Below are 23,306 nucleotides of genomic sequence, written 5' to 3' on the forward strand. Positions count from 1 at the left end.
TGTTTATGAAGCAAGTGCCAATGGCTGACAGCCTAAAATCACTTTTCCTTCTTCACCATTCCATCCACACACTTTAACAGAAGATGGGTGCAACATAATTTGTGGCCCTAACATCAGATTTTAGATAAAACTACAATATCATAGCACGTCTGATGACTGCCATCAACAGGTTCAAAAAGAAAACCTATTATCTGCAGGATTCAGGAAAGGCTCAAAATGAACGTGAAAATTCTGTGCTCTTTCTGAGTGCAGGACATGAACAGGTGCGTATTCTAACAGGAATTTCGATTGCTGTGTAGGTCAAAAATGCTCAAGTCTATCCTTTGTGGCAATTAGGCAGGTATCCTTCTGGTATAGGGAGTTTCACTCAGTGACCTGGACTCTTTTCTCTTTCTCATAAGCTGGGGTGGTTCTCCTTTATCAGATTTTTTTCAATCTCGAGGAAATCTTCTTGCTCATAAAGATAAAGGAGTGGATAGGAAAGAGTGCTTCCCTTAAATAAATATGCATGGACACAGACGAATGTGTGTGTGGAACTCTTTTCTCACATTTACTTAACAGCAGCTAAAAGGATGACAGTGAAATAGGTCAATGAGCCATGGAACTCCAGCAGTTTGGTCCTTGTCCCCAGGGTTCCCCCAGCCCTACCTTGCCACGTGGGCCATCGCAGTCTGGTGGGCTCAGCACATTCCACTCAGCACTGCTGTGTTGGTTAGAAAGCTGACCCTTTCCTCTGCACTCTGAAGTGCCACCCACTGATATCAGTCTTTCTTGTCACAGGGCCTGTGTGAGTGTTCATTTCCCATTTATGCTTCCTTAGCTCACCAACAGCTGAACTCACCTAGCTGCCTTCAGATTTCAGCCTTTTCTCCCCCAAGGCCAAATTTACATTGGTAGTTAATAATACCCCTGCTTATTCTGACCAAGTAGGCACAGGAATCTCCTCCATCTCTCTGCACTAAATGCACCCTACGCTAACCTGATTGTCATTATTTCCTGCTGTCAATATCATATTGGGATAGGCGACACCATTCTACTTTGTCATGGTGAAAAGTTTATCCTGCAAATTTTCAGCTTCTTAGGTCTTCGGTGAATGGCTGTGCTCCTCTCGTGTGTGCTTCTAGGCATCTTCAGGGCTCTGCGTTTAACTTTGCATTTACCTTTGCACTTCTAAAAGCATCTGTACACAGACAATATTAATGCTATTGCAACAGATAGAGAGAGCAGCATTTCTCTCTGCTTTGAGTGAAAATGCCTGTTCGTAGTGAAAATGTGCAGGCACTGCCATTTTTGTGTGAGGTCTGAATGTGTGTGGGTTCAGCTGTTGGTGACTGGAAGAAATAACACACAATTGCCAGTTACTTTGGTTTTTAAAAAATGATATGGTGACCCATAACCATTAAAATTATTTTTCCAAAGGACTTTTCATTCTGAAGCTGAGAAACAACTCCCAAATTCTCTGTGGGTCCTGAAAGAGGGTTACTTGAAGAGTGGGCGATTTAAAGTACTTACCTCCCCAAATAGCTACATAATCTGACATGTTGAGTGTTTAAAATCCTGAACACAACTGGTGCTCATGTTTATATTTTTTGAAGATATGATTTAGGATTCATAGCTGGGAAGTACAAAGTAGAAAGATAATTGGATTTGGAGTTAAGTTCCAGTCTCCACCACTAGTAGTAATCCTTAGTATATCCCTAAGCCTCAGTTTACCTCTCTGTATATAGGAATAGTAAAATCTGCTCTAAGTAGGTCATAATTATAGGTTATTTGAAGTGCAAGGGATTAACTGTAAGCCATCCAGTGCTATGAAACCTAAGTTGTTATTCTAAAACCCAAACAGAAGTTCCTGGAAAAAAAAAAAACAATTAAAAAGAGACCTGGAGGCAACTGTAGCCTGAGTTTTCTTAGATCAAGTTGTAACTTTCATGCTGTTAGCTTGTTAGCTTAATTCTCCTCATGGCTTTTTTTTTTTCATTTTTTATCCCCAAATAACCATCCTCAGGCAGTTATAACAATAAGTATTTATTGAGAAAATATGGTAGGATAATTTTTGCTATGCACACTCACAGCAAGAATTTGAGTTGAAAATGGTTCATTGCCTTTGTATTGGTAAAACGATGGTTGTGCTAAGGCAACGCTGATTTTTTATGAAACACTTCCACTGCATCCACGTGGTCCTGGACTTGCCTAGTGAGAATGCCCCTCTCCCAAACACATCCTGCCAAGCTGCATCCATAAACTACAAGCCCTTTGTAGTGGTGGTGTCCCTCTACTTGGCTGCTGGATGCTGTGAAGCAACTCGGTTGCTCAAATGTAGGAGGAACTGGGAGAAAACTTGGTGCAGAAGTGAGTGAAGCCACCTGCCTCCATAAAGACCCATATTTTGAGGCACTGCTTGGTGGAGACAACCGTGTGATCAAGATGTCACAAATGACCTTGAGTAAACTCAACATCCCTCAGTTCCTGGAAATCCAATGACTTTTCCCTAAGATGCAAGTAAAGAGTACATGAAACAGGGTGTCATTCATCTGCTGCATAGGTGCTGTTCCCAGGGTATGGTTTCTCTGATGCCCTGTGTCATAGACCAGGAAAAAGCAGCTCACAGGAATATTTTCTTTTGTTTTTTTCTTTTATTATTCATATGTGCATACAAGGCTTGGTTCATTTCTCCCCCCTGCCCCCACCCCCTCCCTTACCACCCACTCCGCCCCCTCCCTCTCCCCCCCACCCCCTCAATACCCAACAGAAACTATTTTGCCCTTATTTCTAATTTTGTTGTAGAGAGAGTATAAGCAATAACAGGAAGGGACAAGGGTTTTTGCTGGTTGAGATAAGGATAGCTATACAGGGCATTGACTCACATTGATTTCCTGTGCGTGGGTGTTACCTTCTAGGTTAATTCTTTTTGATATCTCCTTTTCTCTAGTTCCTGGTCTCCTTTTCCTATTGGCCTCAGTTGCTTTTAAGGTATCTGCTTTAGTTTCTCTGCGTTAAGGGCAACAAATGCTAGCTAATTTTTTAGGTGTCTTACCTATCCTCACCCTCCCTTGTGTGCTCTCGCTTTTATCATGTGCTCATAGTCCAATCCCATTGTTGTGTTTGCCCTTGATCTAATGTCCACATATGAGGGAGAACATACGATTTTTGGTCTTTTGGGCCAGCTAACCTCACTCAGAATGATGTTCTCCAATTCCATCCATTTACCAGCGAATGATAACATTTCATTCTTCTTCATGGCTGCATAAAATTCCATTGTGTATAGATACCACATTTTCTTAATCCATTCGTCAGTGCTGGGGCATCTTGGCTGTTTCCATAACTTGGCTATTGTGAATAGTGCCGCAATAAACATGGGTGTGCAGGTGCCTCTGGAGCAACAGTCTTTTGGGTATATCCCCAAGAGTGGTATTGCTGGATCAAATGGTAGATCAATGTCTAGCTTTTTAAGTAGCCTCCAAATTTTTTTCCAGAGTGGTTGTACTAGTCTACATCCCCACCAACAGTGTAAGAGGGTTCCTTTTTCCCCGCATCCTCGCCAACACCTGTTGTTGGTGGTGTTGCTGATGATGGCTATTCTAACAGGGGTGAGGTGGAATCTTAGCGTGGTTTTAATTTGCATTTCCTTTATTGCTAGAGATGGTGAGCATTTTTTCATGTGTTTTTTGGCCATTTGAATTTCTTCTTTTGAGAAAGTTCTGTTTAGTTCACTTGCCCATTTCTTTATTGGTTCATTAGTTGTGGGAGAATTTAGTTTTTTAAGTTCCCTATATATTCTGGTTATCAGTCCTTTGTCTGATGTATAGTTGGCAAATATTTTCTCCCACTCTATGGGTGTTCTCTTCAGTTTAGAGACCATTTCTTTTGATGCACAGAAGCTTTTTAGCTTTATGAGGTCCCATTTATCTATGCTATCTCTTAGTTGCTGTGCTGCTGGGGTTTCATTGAGAAAGTTCTTACCTATACCTACTAACTCCAGAGTATTTCCTACTCTTTCCTGTATCAACTTTAGAGTTTGGGGTCTGATATTAAGATCCTTGATCCATTTTGAGTTAATGTTGGTATAGGGTGATATACATGGATCTAGTTTCAGTTTTTTGCAGACTGCTAACCAGTTTTCCCAGCAGTTTTTGTTGAAGAGGCTGCTATTTCTCCATCATATATTTTTAGCTCCTTTGTCAAAGACAAGTTGGTTATAGTTGTGTGGCTTCATATCTGGGTCCTCTATTCTGTTCCACTGGTCTTCATGTCTGTTTTTGTGCCAGTACCATGCTGTTTTTATTGTTATTGCTTTGTAATATAGTTTGAAGTCAGGTACTGTGATACCTCCTGCATTGTTCTTTTGACTGAGTATTGCCTTGGCTATTCGTGGCCTCTTGTGTTTCCATATAAATTTAACAGTAGATTTTTCAATCTCTTTAATGAATGTCATTGGAATTTTGATGGGAATTGCATTAAATATGTAGATTACTTTTGGGAGTATAGACATTTTTACTATGTTGATTCTACCAATCCATGAGCATGGCAGATCTCTCCACTTTCTATAGTCTTCCTCAATCTCTTTCTTCAGAAGTGTATAGTTTTCCTTGTAGAGGTCTTTCACATCTTTTGTTAGGTTTACACCTAGGTATTTGATTTTTTTTGAGGCTATTGTAAATGGAATTGTTTTCATACATTCTTTTTCTGTTTGCTCATTGTTAGTGTATAGAAATGCTAATGATTTTTCTATGTTGATTTTGTATCCTGCTACCTTGCTATAGCTATTGATGATGTCTAGAAGCTTCTGAGTAGAGTTTTTTGGGTCTTTAAGATATAGGATCATGTCGTCTGCAAATAGGGATATTTTGACAGTTTCTTTACCTATTTGTATTCCTTTTTCACAGGAATATTTTCAAAGCAGAGAGAGGAGTAAGTACCATGAGGAGGCAAGGAGGCTCAAGGATGACAATACAGAGAGCTAAAATGTTAAATCCTTATTTCTAGGCTGTTATTTAAACAGAAGAAGTGCATATTTTAGCAGAAGATCAGTAAAACTGCACATCTGTAATCTGTCACTGTACTCATTATTAGGTAATAATGACAATAGACGTAATTATTAATTACAACTTTTAAAATAACCACAATACTGCATGCATAGCCCTGACATAAAAATATGAGGTAATAAGATAAAATAAATCTGGCTCCGTGCATATAAAAATTTCAACCAAACCAGGCACTGGTGGCTCCTGCCTGTAATTCTAGCTACTTGGGAGGCTACGATGGGGGAGAATTGTGGTTCAAGTCCAGCCTGGGCAAAAAAATTCATGAGACCATCTTAACCGATACCTGAGCCCAGTGGTGTAAGCCTGTCATCCCAAGCCAACTGGGAGACTGAGATGGGGAGGAAGTGGTTCTAAGCCAGCCATGGGGGGATAAAAAGTTTGCAAGCCCCCATCTTAACTGAAAAAAAAGCTGGGTGTGGTGGCACTCGTGTCATTCCAGCAATGTCAGGAAGCTTCAAAAAAAGGTTTGTGGTCCAGGCCAGTCTGGGCTAAAGTAACACCTGATTTCCAGAATAACAAGAGCAAAAAGAAGGCAGTAGGTGTGGCTCAAGTAGTAAAACACCTGCCTTGTAAGCATGAAGCCCTGAGTTCAAACCCTAGTACCACCACCCAAAAAAAAAAAAATCAATTAAAAACATACACTAAGAGTTACTGTTCCAGAACTGTATTTCCTGGTGCATCTTTCATCACTCAGTACTACACAGCCTGCGAATCACCGAAGAAGGACATGTGGTACTAAAACCACAACAAAACAGTTACCTAGCTCAAGAATTGAAGTTAAAACATGCAACTTTCATTCCAGGTTTCACGGTTTACTAGTCATGTGACATGGTGCAAGTCACTTTACCTTCTGAGACTCAGCCTTTTGGTGTCTTTTTTTTTTTTGTCTTTTTAAAATGTGTTTATTTAGGGGGTTTTTGTTATTGTTGCTGGGAGTTGAACTCAGGGCCTTGCTATGTCATTATGTTTATTTGTTTCTTCATGACACGTGAGCACACCTTGGGAATATTGTGAACTGTGTTTTCCCAGCATCCTGCAGGCACCCAGCTGGGAAGGCCAGTGAGGCCCTCAGCAGTCGTCTAACTCACCCCATGGGACTTTGCAGTGCCCCTGCTCACCAGCAGCCTCTGGATCTGACACTATCTTGGTCTCTTCCTTGCAGCTCCTGATGTGCCGTGGAATAGAAAAGTGTTGATGACAGAGTACAAACTTTTATAAACTCTGGGTTCCCAGTAAAACTTTAAAGGCAGAAATGGGTTTGTTATTTTTGTAATTTTTGACGGCCAGCTCTTCATGGGTACTTTTATTGTAATGGCTGTTACTGAAACAAGAACAATTTACACATCCTTGGGTGTATGCTACTTTGTCACTAAACTTAGTCAGGAACTAATTTTGGACATGCATTAGTTTTGACAGCAAACAACCAAAAAGCACAATTTTAAACTGTGGACATGGAGTGACAGGCACCTCCCTGATGGTGAATTCCAACGCTGAAAGCCCAGAGAAGTTGGGCAACGGTGAATGGCTTTCCAAGGTGATTGCTGCCCTGCAGTATGTGGAACGCCAGCTATCTACTGTGAAATTCTTTTCATCTTCCTCCACTCTCCTGTGAAAACCAGAAAGATTTCTGAGAGGCACGCAGATTCTCAATCGTTCCAACCTGACATCTTTCTTCCACTTTGAGCTCATGAGAGGAAAAGCGATTTCATGTAAAACGTACACACAGGATGCCAAGGAAGAAGATGAGCTGGTCACCCAAAATACATATGCAAACCATCCTTTGGAAGCCTGCATCTCACTACCTTGCACAAAGCTAATGGAAACCAAGGAGCTACCATTCCAGAATCATTGCCCCTTTAATCCTTAATCACCGAATAAAAATGGGCAGCCTTTATTCAGGAGCAGCTCAAGCCAGCAGACCTCTAGGAAACAAGGCTCCCTGCAGACTCTCCCTTGATCTTAAAGCTGAACTTGAAACATTTATATGCACAGAGCACCTGGCCAGGAGATGTGAGACAGTCTCTCTTTTTTTTTTCACCTTGGCTCTATTTCTTTCTTTAATAATAAATTCTCAGTTTTCTTTCTTCCCTTCCTGGAAACTGATTCTATTCTAAATAATGTTTTCTGTTCTTTCTTAATAGTTTAAGGAAAGCAAGACCACCTTGAAAACCCCCCATTAGCACCCATCAGGCTCCCCGCCCACCCATCCATATCATCTTTATCAAAGATGAAGTAGAATGCTCAGTCAGGCTGAGGACTTCCTTTGTTTGAATTCAAAGGGCTCAGGATAACCTATTATGCAATTTAGTATCGACTGGCTGCACAAATCTTTCACACACCTTGCTGGGTGAAGAAGTGATGATGCGCTTAGGAACTTGTTCTGACTGCATCTGTTTAAATACACAGGTGTGTGCTTTACAGTCAGGTGTTAGGCAAAAGAGGAGAGCCAGAGTCAGCCCTAAATTGCTAAAGCCATCTGGGTCCACATCCTCAACAAGGTTAGAGTGTACTTAATGGTGAAAACATGAAAGCCTCTGCCCCAGCTCAGGCCAAACCCAGGGCAGATGCTTTATTTGAAAACCAATGTATTGAAAGAAAGGATTATAGTTCTTAAGTTATCACTCATTTACATTCCCTCTCTTTCATCTTTTTCTACAACAGATTTAAGGAGACATGCCAAAAGTCACACAATACAAAAAGACACAGTAAATTGTTGATATTTGAGCAAAGGGGGTAGGAAAACAAATACTGAAGGAACAGAACATACAAACACAAACAACTCAACTGGGTGTGGTTGCTGGGAGGTATAAATTTGCTCTATGGATGCCATGATCCTAAACCCTGGTCCAGCCCCCGGTAGGGCTCCCCCAGTGCCCAATTCACCTCCTTCCTCTAATCTCACCATCTTCTAGCGTCATTCTCCATGCTTGAGTCACACATGCACACATCAAAGCAGGTCGGGTCTAATTACCATTGCTCACAACGCATCATGTCTTCCCACTGTATTTAGGATGAAGGTGGTGACCCTCGTGGCAGCATCCGGGTCTTCATGACTTTTATGCACCCCACTGCGTACAACCTCTCTGGCTGACTCAGTCTCCCTCCAACTTGCCTTCTGGCCACATCACACCCCCTGCGCCTTTCTGTCTACAGCTTTGCTAGGAGGCTCCTCTGCCTCTCCACTGCGTGAACTAAGACTTCCTCCACTCTGAGTCATGTTCCTCAGACGAGAGTAAATCCTCCCAAAGCAGGTTCCCACCCATCCTTCCCCATTATGGCATCTGGAATACATGATTACCTAGTTAGCAGTTTGCTTTTGCTGTGTGACAACACAGCCTTTGAGAGCTGGACCTCGCTCATTCTTTAATCCCAGCCTAGAACCTGGCACTTGACATGTTACCATGGCTTACTGCATATGTCATTGCTGGATACATGCATAAATGACCATGACAGGGCTGGGGGTATAACACAGTGCTAGATGCCCTGCCTAGCATGCATGATCCCCAGCACCACAAAAAATAGTAACAACAACAACTTAAAAAATAAGAACTGACATCAGTAGGCATTTACTATGGGCCACAAAAGATTTACCTTTATCTTTCTGGAGGAAAAAAATCTATCATTCATTACCTTTCCTCATAGCGAGGCCATGAGGGAGGTCATCAGAATTTTACTTGCAGCTTTGGGTGATTAAGTACGTGCCCTGCGATACCAATCTTGTCCTTCAAGTTCAAGCTCTATCCAGTCCCCTACGCTGCCTTTCTCACAGCAAATGATGCTAACCAAAGCCTGAGCAATAAAGGAACAATAGTCAGCTCCAAAATCCATAGCATCAGAAAAACAAACATACAAACAAAAACCCACCAATTTGTTTGGCAGAAGCATGGCTTTTCCTAGAATCTAAAAGTAAATGCTTTCATCAATGGCTTGACTTGTGGGAGGCGTCCTGGGAGTCTTTGCAGTAAGAAAGCAAATTTTATAGAGCTTCTTCCTCATGTTCCTCTGTACAAGCCAAATGGTACAGCACAAAAGCACAATTCCCCAAACTCTGTTTTTTACCTGGGGGACTGGCTTAAACCACAGGGTTATTTAATTTTCACCTAACTAGAACCCAGCAAATACTTGTGCTGCCATTTCAAGATTATTTTACCCTTGAGAAAAGAGAGGAAGAAACAAGAGGATAAGGAGAAAAGATAAGGACTAGCATCCGATCCTAACCCAGCAGGACAAAGTGAGGTCTGCAGAGGTCTGCATGGGTTCTCCACTGAGCTCCATAAAGCCATTCTTTCCTGGGCCTGGTTTCTCTGCACCCTGGAGGGTTGTGAGCTCAATGTCTGCAGGATCCTTTTGTCTCTAATGTTCCCTGAAAAAACAGCTAGGTTGTAAATGCCTCCTCACCTTGTGAGGGTGGGGTGTGGGGGGAGCTGTTTTCTTGGGTTTTGTTTAGAAGTTAAATTTCCTACCTTCCAAAGCAAAGATTTTGGATTTTGTGGAAGATGATCCTCAAAACTGAGAAAGAATTAGTTTATCAAGGCAATTCTGACTACCTACTCCTTATTCTCTAGGTGCCAAGGAGGTAAAAGTTCCTTGGCCACAGAACATGTACACACACACACACACACACACACACACACACGGCATGTGTGCATGCCCACACACCTTCGTGTTGGGTACAATCTTCCACTATGGAACCCAGGACCATTTACAAGTTTGCTTCTGAGACTACTTGAAGATTTTGTCCTAATTTACTCTTTCACTTGTTATCACCAGTCTGCATTTCACATTCATGGAAGCTTTCTCCCTAAAATCTTACTTTGTTTCTTCCACCTCACTGACTGCAAAGTGAATAGAAATTTTAGAGCCTGGTACTATAAAAATATAGAAATTGTTTAGAAGAGAACAGATTTTCTCTTTGATAGCAACACTGTAACATCTCAACACAATCAATGAAACTGATTCCTTTTAAAGCCATGTTCTTATACATCTGTAGAAGAAATAAAAATGCCCAATTTTTGACTTTCAAACATTTGCAGTATTGCTCAACCTTTCACTTGCCTTTGGAGTTGACTCTGACATAGATTATGGAAAGTCTTCAAATAATATAGACCCTCTTTTCCCTTAAAAATGCAAAGAAAAAATATTAAATGAAAAAAATCTGAAAATTCTAGAATAAAGGCTGGAATCCTTACAAGTGACTCAAAAATGATCTGTTTGCTTCTAGTGAATTCTGGAAGTCAATGATGCCAATTCTATCAAGTAGAAAACAATAAAACAGTCAATTTGTCTGAGAGATAATTTTATTATTTCTACAGTTGGCCACAAAATTTAGAATTCTACAATCCTAAGTTCTATATTTCCTGTATGATTTTTATATGATATCCTCAGTTTCCCTTAATTTGATATTTATTAATCATCTCATATCATCTTATTTTTCAGTTAAGCACTCCATAAATAAGGAAAATGGTGAAAAGTCCAAAATGATTGAGAACAGAAAATTGAACTCATTAGGAACTAAGTCCAAACTTTAGAACAAAAACCTAATAAAGCCAAAGGAATTTGATGTATCTGTCCTAGCAAAGAAAAGGTATGTTTTTCATTTTTCTAATAAGAGAAAAAGTAATCACCTTGTATCTATGAGGGGAAATTTAAGATGCTATCATATTGCCATCAAATTTAAGTTAGAGTCTAAAGAAAATGACCTTCCCTGTGGTAAGAAGCAGAATTTGCCCAGTCTACCAAGAAGTAAAGACTGGAGTGGCTAATAATTTCAGAGCAGGGAGAGGCACACGTCCTAAAAACAATTCGACCTGAAAGAAAAAAGCAGAAAGAGTGTGATGCAGTTCATGATGGCTGGGGCACAGTTCCTCACAGCCCCAGGAATCACAAATTTGTTATCATTTAGTCCATAGCCTGTCCTTAGTGGAGGATGCACATCTATCATGGCCCTTGCTCATCAGGGACAAACAGATTTCAAGAATCTTCAGTGCTGCATTCCTGCAAGTACTTCCCCTTAGTGCCACAGAACATGTTCCATTAGAAGCAGGTAAGAAGAAGCGCCATTTCTTTTTCAGCAACCAGGTTAAAAAAAAAAAAAATTGCCCATCCTCATTCCAAACTTTCGATAGCTTGTCAAAATAAGGGACAGTGGAGAAACACAACATCATAAAATGTAAACACCAAACTGAGTCCTTGCAAGAAAACTCCCCAGCGTTCCTCCTTCCATGGTTCAAAAACACTGCTCATTAAACAAGTCATTTTAATACTCACTGTCAGTCCAATCTTCTAGGTGCCAGCATTTTCTTTTGAAGAGAAAAGGTACTGTGGGCCAGCTCTGCAGAAAGATAAACATTTGGAAAACAGGACAGGGTTTACTGGTATTCAAAATCTAGCTTCTTCTAAATTCAGAGGCCCTCCTCCCCACCACCCTCTGTCCTTTTTTTAAATACCTTTAAAATTTATTTTATTTTAATTTTTTAGCTTGCACAGGCACACGGTGCTGTGAAACACACCTCAAGTGTCTTTTAAAAATTAAAACAAAGTTGATTGGTGGTGTCAGTGATTCCTGCTAATCAAAACCACTGCCACTGTTTCAGGAAGGAAGAAGTATGGTTTAGCTCTCTCACCAGAGAGCCCTGCTTCATTTTTTCTCTTTTGATCTAAATCCGAATGTTTTCCTGCAGATGATTCTCTTGCATTTTTAAAGGAAGGAAACAAGGAATAAAATTCAGAGAAAGTAAGTGTTTATTGAGGCACACAGATTCCTGCACCTGACCCCAGACAATTGCACAGAGCTTCAGGTGCCTCTGCTGGCCTAGCTCAGTGGGAGCTCCCCATTCATGTGTGTGTGTGTGTGTGTGGTGGGGCGGTGGTCAGAGATGTCTGCCTTTGAATCAGAACTTGTCAACGGACTGTGCTGTTGACTGTTGTCCTGCCATCAAGGAGGACCATTGCTGGAATGCAGGGAGTGGGAAGTGTGGACTCCAAATAGGACACAAAAATAATCAGCCACCCCAAAAGACCCCTCCCCATTGTGTTCTGACTCAATGCACACTTCAATAAAAGCTCCATTTTGTTACTGTAAATTCTTTTTTTCCTTCCTTGTAACTATCTTTTAAAAATTAGAAGTGTTTTTTATGAACTAAAAAACTTACAGGAAGCTTTCTGTCTTTGACTCATTTATACTAGATAGGCATGTTATAGTATTCTGTTGTTCGTCTCCTATGGCATAAGAACGTCCTGTAATGTTAAGGCAGTTTCTGTAGCTTAATTGTAAGCCCATGCAAGAAAGCTCCATTGGATTTCATTTGCCATGATGAGGGCTTTTATATAAACCCCTGAATTCATACCAGAAAAGAAGGGTGTTATTTTTAAATACTCATTCCTACAATATCTTCATGATACTTTTAATTACAGAAAAGGAAAAAATAAAAACTTATGAGGTCAATTGAGTCAAGTGGATCAAGGTGAATATTTGATCAGAAAACTTATTACTTAAACCAAAGAATAAATAATAATACAAACCCAGTAACAACAGAGAGAGATAGATAGGGAGAGACAAAGCGGGAGGGACAGAGATAAACAGACAGATACAAAGAAAGGAAGGGACAGAGAAAAGGAGAGGGAGAGAGAGCAAATGAGGGAGAGAAAGGGAGAGAGAGAGAAGGAACTGGAAGAGGAGAGAAAGGAGAATGAAGGGGAAGAAAGGGAAAGAAGAGAGGAAGGATGAGGAATGAGGAATGAGAAAGAGCAATGCTACTTGATTAGCTAACTGGACCCTGGAAGAGTTCACAAATAATCATGATTTCTTAAACTGTACATCCTAACATAGAACAGCCTAACAATAGGGAGACATCACTCTGAAATGCCTGAAATTTTTTCTGTAGAAATCCACCACTCCCCAGGAGGGGAAGAATCTTCCATTACAGGAAACACAGGACTGGGAATGCCATTAGCAAGCTATCTTTGTCATCACTTCTATCACAGCCCAAGTGCAGGCCTGATAAAACAGGCCTCTGTTTTACACAGAGGGGGAATGAAGATTTCAACCCTGGGAGCGCTGCCATTTTTATACTGAATTCAACTTTCTTGTGATTGAGATGTTTAGGCAGCATTTCTAGGTAAGATGTTTTTCTCCCAAACAAAACCAAAAAACTACATGACAATTTGTAATTATGTTTAATTAAAGTTTTTAAAGTTCATCTGATTTTTGAGTCTTCTGTTTCTGGAGGAATTAAGGACACACACTAGGACCTGGTGATGCTCAGAAGCACATGGAAATGCTATTAAAAATCCAGAAACTCGTTCCAACTCCAAATCTGCCAAATCAGAATCTCTCGGGAGAGGTATTTAACATTCTACCTCCAGGTTTGGAAACCACTGCTTCAAAATATTGCAAAACAGATGTTAAATGAGTAGAGTTGGGAAAAAATATTCGGTATCTGGGTAGTCCCTCTGCAGCCACAAAGACCGGGAGAGCTTGAAGACAGGACGTCTCTGTCGCATAAAGAAACAACTGCTCTCCAAGGACCCATGGAAAGAGAACATCGTTTAGGACACTTTTTAGTCAAGACAATTGCAAATTAATAATTGAATATGCTCTATATTTTACAGAATTATGTACTTAAGTGACTATCTTTTGCTTTTTTTTTTTTTAAAAAAAAGGTAATTTTAATTTGGTTTTGCAAAAATAAATCCATCTTGTTTGTAGGCGTCAAAGCCATACGATTAAAGAACAATGTTGCCATCTAGTGGTCCATGGAAGACACTAAGGAACCAGGGTGTGGAGTGCAATTTCAAGTTGGAGGAAAAGAACCCTCTAGAAAGAACATGAGCACATTTCAATGAGATTTCTATTATTGAGAAATTTCTCCAGACTATGCTACCTATAGGCCCTCCAAACCTTCGTGCCAACTTCCAGGCCTAAAATTACACGTAGTGGTGAGTGCCTGGCCGGGCTGTGTTTCATTTGACTCTAGAACTAACACTGTAGATTCTCTCCCGTTTGTGGAATGTGTAGGCTCGAAGGTGGACTTCAGTACTGGACATCTCTCAGACCCTCAGCAACACCACCCGTCTTTCCTGCTGTATCAAATCCATTGGTTTCTTCCAGTCACTCAAGCTGCCCTAGACCTGAGCTCTTTAAGGGGAATTAGAGACCCCTCTTCATGGCTGATATCTTTGTGGGTCACACTGCTTCTCCAGTTATTTCCTCTAGCAACCTTCCTAGATTTTGTCCTAGGGAATTTGCTTGATAGTATTGGGGATAGGAAGATAAATGAGAAGCCACTGCAATCAAGATATAGCCATAAATATGCATTTATAAAAATTATATATTATGTTATAATATTTCATTATTATATTACACAAGATTATATATAAAATAATTATATGTAATATTACCCAATATAATAGTGAATATTACATATAATTATAACATGTAATGTATATTAATTTATATTATGTATAATTAATGTATATTATATAATATATATTATGTATAATCAATATATATATTACATTATTTATTATATAAATATATCAGGCATATAATGCCTGTAATCTTAGTGTCCAGGAGCCTGAAGCAAGAGCATCTCAAGTTCAAGGCCAGTCTTGGCTACTTAGCAAAACCCTGTCTCAAGTACACACACATACATACACAGGCGAGCATAACTATTATAGTGCAATAATGTAAGTGATTTTTTCACAAAGAGAGGTTCACAACCTCAAGGCTTGTGCATCCTGCAATTCTCTGCGAACCAGACCTAGTCTACAGCTTGATCACAACAGATGAACCACATTTTAAAACACTGACTGTACAAGAGCACATTGGATGTTATTTTAAAATTTAAGCTATCACAGGAAAATGGTAGAACAGACTCAAAGGAGGAGACTCAGGGATGGGAACCATGTGCAGAAGGCAAGACAAAGACAAAACCCCTGAGGAGAACGGTTGGAATGTGCCCATGAACCCCACCACCAATGATGTGGGACTAGGCTCCCACATCAGCCCAGTCACAGGCTTTATGTCATATTGAGAAGATGGTCGATGTTTCTCCTGACTGCCTTCTGGTTCATAGAATCACAAAAATTTTCTAAAATGTCCCTTAGGTCTCACACGCTCATGAAGAAACCACTAACCCTTCCTCATCTCCAGAAGGTGTTAATGGATGCCTAACCTCCCTAATCCCCTCCCCATCTCCAGTGGGGCCCCTCCTGCTCCCTGGCCCAGACCTTTCCATTCTGTACCATCTTCTGTCACTCTGATTGCTATTCACTTCTGTGTTTATTAGGGTCCCATAAAGACTACTGAGGTTAGGTTTGTTGAAAGGACTGGGGAGACTGCAGAATTCTCTCACACAAATTCAAGTAAGGCCACAGCTCTGGAGCACCAAGAGAAAGGGACTGCACTCAGCATTGGAGGCTTTGACCCCCAGGCACAGCTCTGCAAGATTTTTCTTATTTGCATAATCTTCTCCAGATTCAGTAACCAAGATTTATTATATGAATTTGCTTCCCAAGACCTCTAGGCAGAAGTTCCCAGAAGGGTCTTTTATGTCCTCTGGTCATGTTAACCAAGTCAGGTTAACTGGTTGTGGCTGGGTGAAAACATCAACAAACATTCCTGCCCTGCCCTGTGTTTCACCAGAGAGTTTTGGCTGTAAACAGTGCATCATAAATCCTTTGTTAGTTGGTTAGTTCTCCCACTGACCTTGAATTGGCCAAAGTCAAAGCAAAACAGCCAGGCATCCATAGAGACAAGCACAGAGCTATCCCAGTCCAACTATAAAATAGTGTACAAGTCCTTTCACTGCAAGCAAAAGAAATGGATTCTGAGCAACTGAAGCAATGGGGAATTATTTAGTCTTGGGAACAGGAATTTAATAAGACACATCCAGCACAAGGAACCAAGAAGGACATAAGCAAGTCCCAACCAATTTTTCAGTCTCTCTGTCCCTCTATTAAAAAAATTCAAATTCATGAGGAAGGAGAGATTTCAATAGCTATACTTGGGTTGTGTGCCCATCCCCAGGGAAAGTATCAACTCCTGATAACAGATGCACTACGCTAGGTAAGAGGTGATTTCTGGAAAGAAAACTGTTCTTAGAAAGGCGATACACATTCTGGGTTGCCAAAACCCAGCAAAGTTCATGACAACTTATAGCCTATCTTTGTAAGTGAAAAGTCTCAGGCAATTCATGTAAAATACTTCATGGCTACGATAACAGCTCACACTCATTCCTTCTGAATACAGTGTTCTTTTCCCTTCTCCTTTCTTAAATATGCCCCACTCCCACACCTGCCGCCAGTAGAGCACATCGGTTGTCATTTCAGAAAACCTTATATATTTACTAATGAAAAAAGGAAACAGAAAATAGGTGGTGGTTTTTCTTACTATAGAACTTCAATATATGGCCAATATAGAAAATTTTGAAAGTCAAGAAAATTATCATGAAAACCATCAAAATTACTTATAATTGCACCATATAGAGCTAAATTTCCACAAATATCTTGTTATACTTCCTCCTGGGTTTTATGTTGTTATTACAGTTTTCTCTGTGCATTTGTATAATAATATAAATATTAATCTATGCCTATAATGTTACATAATTTGGACCATCTAGTCTATTCAGATTTGTGAGGGGTTTTGTTTGCATTCTTTTTTGAATTTTGTGTTACAATGAACATGTTTTTAGTCATTATGTTTTTCAATTATTTTTGTACATATATATATACATATAATCTATGTTTTAGTGGCTTTTATTTTATTTTTGTGGTTGTGGGATTTGAACTCAAGGTCTCATGATTTGCTAGGCAGACACTCTACCATGTGAGCCACTCCACCAGTTTTTGGTGGCTTTTAAATAGCCTAGGATATCATAGTTAAAAATTTGTAGAGAAAAGCAACTCTATGATCCAAAGTAAGCCTGGAAAATAACGCCTACAAGCAAAAGTGATTGGAAATCAACCCCTAAGCTTGTTAGAAAGAGGCAAAGAAGGCAGGAGCCAGCATAAACGAAATGATTTAGCAAGAGGGGAAAATTACTGAGTCAAAGACCTGTCCAGCTAGTCCCTTCTGAGAAAGAAAACACTATTAATATCAGAACTCTAGGTTTTGGCCTCAATTTCACTTGTATCTGAGCCCTTTCCCGCTTTCTGGCCTCAGGCTCTCACCCCATCCAAAGCTGCTATATTTCTGGTGTCTCCAGACCCTTCCAAGACCAACTGAGAGTCTATTTATAACTGTGGGAGCTCAGCTTGGTCCACTGTGACACGCAGACTCCTTTGCTGAGAAATTCTGCCTGATTTACGGTGCTGTGTGAGTGCTGAGGAGGGAGGGGGTGAAGCCGGGAAGGGTTTAGGTGGCCTGTGGTTAGAATGAGCATTAAATCTTTCCTTGTGGTTCACTGTTCAAGGCTATGACCCAACCAGAAATGTACAACTTGTGTGAAAGCTATGCCAACACAAGCATTTGATTGGGCCTATAGTGAACAGGTAACTAGGGAGATACTTTTAATTTCTGTAAATTTTCTACTTCTTAAATTTTTAGTGCTACCTCACACATTAAAATTGGAAATAGATACATCACAGGAACACCTTATTTAAAAGCCATTTGAACTGGGCCTGGAGGTACATATCTGTAATCCCAGGCCAAGGCAGTAAGATTTTGAATTCCAGTCCAGCCTGGGCTACATAATGAGAACATGTCTAAAAAAATTTTTTTTAAATATTGAGCAAGATGAAATTGACTTGGAGTTGACTTTTAAAATTTCCCCATATAAATAATATCAAATAAATATTAATTTGGTCACATCAAAAGAGGGGAAGTTTAAGTTTTATAAGATTGTTTTACACAAGATTCAAGTTGCCTGAAAGTTAGAAGAATTGACATCATATTTTCCTACAAAATTTCCACCCTTTCTTAATTTCCCAATGAAACTATGTTGGTTTACAAATAAAATGCTAAAGCCAACTGTGAGGCAGGCTTGCTATTTTAAGTCAAGTCACCATGACACATGTCAAAGTCATTTCTCATCAAACAGCACGATCCCTATGTGATAGACCACGCCGGGGTCAACTCCTGGTTAATCGTGGCATCAAAGGATTACAAATTGATTAACACTCTAATAAGTAAATAAAATGTAGAATCTGGATAGTGAGAGAAAAAATATACCAAATCAACTTAGTTTGGCACAATAATCAGAAACACCCCTTTGGTAAACGCTCCATCTCTGCAGGTCAAGTTCAGACTCTCCAACACCCACCCCAACATCATCTCTAGTTTTATTAGCAGGAGTGTGGCTTCTGTGATCATATGGTAGCAAAAGGGACTGGAAGTGTCCTTTCAACACCAAGCGTGATGAGTCTGCCGCTGGGCTTAGTTCTGGTGTCTGTTGTTGAAGGGCCACAGCTTTCCCAGGCTGCATAGGTGGGATTTTGGGGAACTCTCTTGAGTTCCAGGGGTGAGTTTGTGCTGCACAAATGTGACAGACCTTCAGAGATTGTGTATCCTCTTCCATGTGCCCTTGGCCCAGGCTGTGCATTTGTCTGGAGGTCACCCCCTTGCCCTTCTCCTGCTGCAGAGCCACGGCCCATTCACTGGTTCCCCTTGGAGGACTGAGGAGTGATTTTGAGTTCCATTAACACCTCAGACATGCCAAGGGAACCTGGGAAAGCTAAACCTAGCTGTCCTCCTGTTCAGTACTGGACTGGCCAGAGCCACCTCACTCTAACCCTCAGTGTAGAGGTTATCAAGCTTTATGAAAGCTCATTGCAGAGTTACCAAGTGCACAAATGACTCTTGCCCTTAATCCTCACACCCTTCTTCCTTTGCACATAAAATGAAAGAAGAAAGATGGGGACATCCTCTTCTCACACAGCCTGTCTCATTTTTTCATTCCTCAAACACTGTCCTGGTGGGGAAAGACTAGACCAGGATTCCCTTTGTCCTGTGTGGCTAGGATTCCCTTAGGTGAACTTCATATACTGTCTGTCCTGCTTCTCGAAATCTTAAAGAAGCTTGGTTACTAGAAATTCCTCAGTCTTGTTCCTACAGCCTAGCTTTCAAAAGCTTTGATTTGCTTAAGAAATGTAGAAAAGCACCTTGGTGTTTCAATGCCTCTTTAGGCATTCCTAAAGAGGGTAGCAACACCCCATAAGAGGCACTTTGGAAATTTGTGGGGTTATTTTTGGTTGGTCAAGAGATTTGGGGGTGGAAGTTATTGGCATTTAGGAAACGAGAGTCAAAGATGAGCAAATGCCATACTGAGGTGGTAGTCCTGAAAATCATTCCAACCAAAGCTTCCATAAGTGAAAAATCTGTTTATAATCCTCTGAGTTTAGAACCTAATTCTAACAAAGTATTTTTGTATGGTTTAAATATAAAATTCCCAGCAATGCAGATACCAAACAAGTCAGGGGAAAAGCTATCCTTTGCCTCTTTTAAAATATCATCAAGGATTCTTCACCCTTTCAAAAGGTCACCAAAAGCAGTATTATTACTTATTGCCTCTGAGCCACAGCTGAATCAGCCTTCGTGGTTAGCTGTCGGGCTCAGGGTGATCTTGCAGGCACAATTACCCAACAAACAGAAGCAAATGACAAGGTGTAACTGTGCCTTTGGGTGTAACTGCAGCTAAGCATTATATCGAAGTGTATATTATTTCATCACTACTCAATTCCCTCTGTTTCTCCTTTCTGTTACCATCAGAGCACACCTCTGACATTAGTGTTGACGTTAACTAATATCAACTCTAAATTTCATTTTAAGATAGATAAGGAGAAATAAAAAGCATCTTTGTTTAAGCAGGCAAGAGGATGAAGGAGGCTGGTTGAAAGACACAACATTTTCGTTAGGCAGAAAGAGTAAGTTCAAGAGATATGCTGGCCTCTTGGTGACTATAGTTGATAGTAAAATATTGAATACTTGGCAATCCCTGAGACAGCAGATTTGAAGCATTCTCACCACCAGAAAGTAAGTGTGCAAGACAATTCATATGTTAAGTAGCTTGATTTAGCCATTTCACAATGTCTACATATGTATAATATACATAAACATGGTTTTTACTTGTCGATAAGAATAAAATAAATGTTTATTATATAATGAGGGTTAGAACCATGTAAGCTTAAAAGCCACTGTTCTGAGCAGTCCCATTTTCCCCCTTTCTATAGTGAGCTTGTTGTATGTGCCAGGTGCTAAGTGCTTTCCAGACTTGTTCTACTTTTCTTTTCCCAACAAGATAGTTAATCTTGGTCATCACCTTGACTGGATTGAGAGATGCCTAGAGAATTGGCAAAAGACATTTCTGGGTGTCTCTGTGAAGGTGTTTCCAGAGAAGACTGACATGTGAGTCAGCCAACCAAATGGGAAAGAGACATTCTGAATACAGGTAGCATCACCCAATAAGCTGGGGCATGGATGGGACAAAAAAGCAGTAGTGGGAGCTGATTCTTTTCCCTACCCTCTCCCTTCCCAAGAGGATGCATTTAGCTGCTGCTGTCACCTGGGGACTCTGGACTCCAGATTCTTCAGCCTTTGAACAGAGGCTTGTACCAGAGGCTCTCCCTAGGTTTTCAGGCCTTCCGACTGGAGCTGCAGCTTGGTTTCTCTCTTTCTTGGGCTTCTGGCTTCTTGGACTGAACCAATACTAGGTTCCCTGCTCTCCAGCCTGCAAAAGGCCAGCACAGAACTATTCAACATCAGAGATCATGTGATTCAATCTAAGAAATTCCCTCTCATAATTATATATCCTATTGGTTCTGTTTCTGTAGTGAACCGTGACTAATATGCCAAACTACAGGTGATGAAGTCTAGAGAATCTAAGTAAACCATTTAGTGGAACAGCTGGGATTCAACTTCCAAGTCTGTATGGCCACAAAGCTTAGCATCTTCCACACATTAAACAATGTAAAAAAAAATGAAAAGGGCCACCTTTTGTAAGTTTTACTTACTACTAAACTTCTATTATATAGCTTGATAATCTACTAACAATCTATTCACCTGGCAATCAAAGAGAGAAACAACCAGGCATTTGCGAGTGTTCCCTCTGTGTAGTTCTTTATAAACGTTGTTACCTAATTGCTTACTTTGGGTATGCTGTGCTGCGATTGCTTCTTTTGTTTTACATGGGAAAAACATTAGTCTTCATAATATGTTACTAGCTATCAATTTTATAACGTAAGATTTCTCTAGAGCCTTTCACCTGTGAAACCCAGAGCCTTTTAGCAATGTTAGTTCCATATGGAAAACAGTCCTACCCTTTAATGATAAAAATGAGTGTATTTCCAGCCAAGATGTCACCTGAGAGTGGAGTGAGGTCACAGAGAACCTAAAAAGTACAATAGGCTCATCCGGTTTCAGAGAATGGCCTCTCTCAGAAGTTGTCATGCACCAAGGTCAACACAGAGAACCTCAGCAGATAAAAACAAGGATAAGGTTGAGTGCCTGCTGCATGGTGTCACTTTATACTTTGGGTATATTATTTCACTAATGCATGGGGTAGGCATTATTGCCTTCATTGTACAGATGAAAGACAGGCCTTCCAGGACTCCAGCTAGCCAGGAGCTTCCACCAACGAGCGCATAAACTCAAGTCCAATGAATTCTGTCATTCTAAGCTTCTACTCAGTTCGTACAACTGGAATTCACAGATCTTTAATTATTGTGGCAGAAGCAGGTTTGGGGGAGGGGTGACTTTAGATTAAGCCCCAAATTCAGTTTTGTTTGTCTCTAAGAGGTCTAATTTCTAGGGAACATTGCCAACTGTCTCTCCAACAGATCCAAATTTAGCTGGACTTTGGGTGGTTGACCAGTCACTTCACTGGTGGGAATGTTTCTTGGGGAATCCGACAGTGACAGGAAAGCTTGAGCACACTCCTTAATAACATGCAAATGATGAGACTGGGCATTCCCAGAACTGTTTGCCCTCCTCAACTTCCCGCTGTCCTTTGGGTTCTGGGAAAGTCATGGCACTACCTAGAAACTCTTTCTCTAAAGGCATCTATTATTCCCATGTTCTGGAGCTGCCTTTAACTTGTTCAGAGACAGAGTTTTAGGAAGTGAAATTGAAAATAAAAGAAAGATAAATATAAAAGCAACAGCCACTGGGTGTCACTGATTTACCACTTGAATATGTCTTGTTCCACATTCCTATAGCAAGAGAAAACCTGGCTATAGTGGAATATTTTGAAACACCAAGTGCTCTCAGGTGCACAGATGAACACTGAAGAGTTTAAGATGTTTAAATATGAATTATAAGTATTCTTCTATGTTCTGCTCTAGATCATTCCTAACTGTGAGTACTAATGTTCCCATTTAAGAGGTGAGTGCACTAAAACAGAGCATACCCAAGCTAAAAAGGGCTGGGTGGCAGAACATATGCTTCTGAACTTCCTTATTTAAATCAGAACTTTCAAGTCTTGTTTTAAAGATAATTCTCTAAATCCAGGAGCACAGTACCCATTACTTTGTCTTTGTCCCCACCCTGTCTTTCTATATCTGAGAAAAAAATAAATTATTTCAGAATATCTCCTTAGAATTTATGGCTCAGATTATGTTTCAAGACCCTAAAATATGATAGTAGGAGCTATCATTTGTCATTTGTCTCTTCTGTGATTAGGACATTCACAGCAGTATATCATTTAATTCTCACCATAAAACAATAACTAGTTTATCAACACCCCCATGTTTTAAAAAAAAACTGGGGATCATATTGGGTAAGCAATTTGTGTAAAATCACAAAGACAGCAAAATGTATATTTTGGTTTTAAATCCACATTTTTTGGTCATCAGAGCCAGGCTCCTTATGTTACAGCAGGCTGTGTCTCTATGGAAATGCTATCCTTATTTTTGGATACATCCCTCTTACAACTATTTAATGTTGTGCCAAACCCTTGCTTAACTGAGTGATAGATTGGTGAAAATATTAAATCCAGTAACCACTTCACAATACATACATATATCAAAACACCCTGTAGTACATGGTAAATATATTCAGTTTTTATTTGTCAATTATTTTCCAATAAAGCTGGAAAAAATATATTAAATCCAAAACAATTGTGTCTTTTGACATTTACAGTCATTTCCTAGGTAACTCCATTTGCTGAGGGAATCAATTCATAGTCTCTCATCACACAAAGACTAGGAGATTTCTCCTGGACTTCTCAGAGAATGTCATCTGTCCTTGGGTTTGGTGTCTCCAGGTCTTCTACTTTCTAAGCAGGGAGACCTTTATCTCTTTCCTTAGCGTATCTGTTCCTGCTCTCTCAT

The 23,306-nt window shown here is 40.2% G+C and overlaps 1 long non-coding RNA gene across 2 annotated transcripts in view; it reads right to left on the reverse strand.

The window, feature by feature from the left end:
* Positions 1-5,915: 5,915 nt before the first annotated feature.
* LOC141410719 (uncharacterized) overlaps positions 5,916-23,306 on the reverse strand; it is a 159,895-nt gene continuing 142,504 nt past the window's right edge. For both annotated transcript variants that reach the window (XR_012435508.1, XR_012435509.1), the window contains exons 3-4: positions 11,310-11,373; positions 5,916-6,648 (exon numbers count right to left, since the gene is read on the reverse strand). This is a non-coding gene — a long non-coding RNA (uncharacterized lncRNA). The remainder of the gene's footprint in view (positions 6,649-11,309; positions 11,374-23,306) is intronic.

Source organism: Castor canadensis, chromosome 9, assembly GCF_047511655.1.
Source record: "Castor canadensis chromosome 9, mCasCan1.hap1v2, whole genome shotgun sequence".
In the NCBI taxonomy this organism is placed as follows: Eukaryota; Metazoa; Chordata; class Mammalia; order Rodentia; family Castoridae; genus Castor; species Castor canadensis.